Genomic DNA, 1,953 nt, shown 5'->3' with positions numbered 1-1,953 from the left:
TATTGGAGCCTAGGGTCACCCACGAAACTTCTTCCCTCTCTTCCCTTCCCTTTAACTGATAACTGAATCCAAAATTCTATAATTAAAGAAAAAAGAGCCAAGTATTGTATATAAAACGCAGGAGAGCACAGCCAGTTCACTGTGAAGTGAACTGTACTTCAGCACGTAGCAGCAGCACAGCTCTGCCAGCACCACCACCATGACATGCTCTGAGCACACAATGGTGCTATCTATGATGTGTATGCATGCCTGCCTCAGACTGCAGTGGCAGGAGCCCACCCTCCTCGGTGCCTGTGCAAAGCACTGTCAATTTTGACTCTGCATTAGATCTCCCTACATGGCCTTCAAAGGGAATACTGAGGGCAGATAGGTGATGGTTCAGATCCTTTGCAACCCTGCAGCCCTGCCAATATGTGGACCTAACTGGCCTGATGGGGCAAGAATAATCATCCTGTGTTGCCAAACCCAGACCAAACACCACAAATATGTTATGTGGCTTCTTATAAGGATGTTAGTGGTTAAGGATCTGACATGAGAACTATGATCTAAATAACCACACAGGATTACCATCTTATAAGAAATCAGCGGGAGAAGACTATCTCCCAAGGAAGAGGAAGTAGTGCATAGTGTTATAAAGAGAGAAAGAAAAGCTAGAGCAGGAGGGTTTAATAAGAGGCAATTGGGAGAGACAGGTAGAGGCATGGGGTACACCCTTCCACAGCCCTCACCTCTTTCAGGCTCTGTTACCTGCCCCTCCTATTATATTCATCAACATGATATTGAATGGAGTTGATGAGTCTCTCCATTGTATCCAGGTCACCCATGTTGGCTGCCCAGTGATTCCTACCTGATAATGTAGAGAGGGTCAGTTTCCTTTGGTTATGCAAGCACCCACAGCCCTGGCATGCAGGCCTAGCTAAAGTAGGAAATAAGGGGAGGAACCACAAACACTAAAGGCCCTTTGAAAAGCTATATGGAAATCAGCTACTCTAGCAGCCTCCTATGCATTTATGCAAGGAATCCATATGGAGCCTAAAACTGACAGAGGAGGCAAGGCTCCAACTACACATCCTGTGCCACCAAGTTACACCTCCAGTAACAGGAATGGGTTGCAGCCTGTTGAGTCATTAACCAAAGGGTCCTACATAAAGCCTCAACTATCAGCACAGGCTAGTGCCAAGACTATTGGGTGGTCTACACAATCTGATGTTTAGGACTGATTTCTGAAGGTAACCTTTCTGTCATCACAGTGCAATAGGTTGAGCTGGGTCTAACTAGACTCTTCACCCTACTAACCAGAGTTCATAAGATTGGAAGGAAACCTGTTTACTACTGGAGAACAAAGGAAATCCTCAATATCTGTCAGCTACAAACCCTGCAACTTACAGTAACACCTACAAAGGAGCTCACAACCATCTTCAAAGCCAATTATAGGCTATCCAAATCCTCTTGCATTGTCACAGGCCCAGACATGCACACAGTGCACACTCATACATGTAGGCAAGACATACATACACATGAAATAAACATAATTTATCTTTCAATAATAATGGGTTTACAGGTATGTAATACACTTATTACTAAGCTCATTCTATGAAAGTATACAATCTAGTAGTGCCTTCTTAGTATGTCATTAAAATTATGTACCCATTACTCTGTTTTAAAAACATTTTTATCTTTAAGAAGAAACCCTAGCAATGTATTGGCTCATTCCTGAATCCCTGGATGAAGTCTACTTGATCATGATGGGTGATGTTTTTAATGTGCTGCTGGATTTGTTTTGCAAGTCTTTCCTTGAGTATTTTTGCATCAATGTTTATAAAAGGAATTGGTCTGAAGTTCTCTTTCATTGTTCAGTGCTTCTTGGTTTAGGTATCAGGGTGACTGTTGCTAATACAATGAGTTGGGCAGTGTTCCTTCTGTTCCTATTTTGTGGACTAGTTTGAGGAGTAT

The sequence above is a fragment of the Mus caroli genome, unplaced genomic scaffold, assembly GCF_978045245.1.
Source record: "Mus caroli unplaced genomic scaffold, Mus_caroli_1 scaffold_10, whole genome shotgun sequence".
Classification (NCBI taxonomy): Eukaryota; Metazoa; Chordata; class Mammalia; order Rodentia; family Muridae; genus Mus; species Mus caroli.
Note: the sequence above shows the minus strand (reverse complement) of the source record.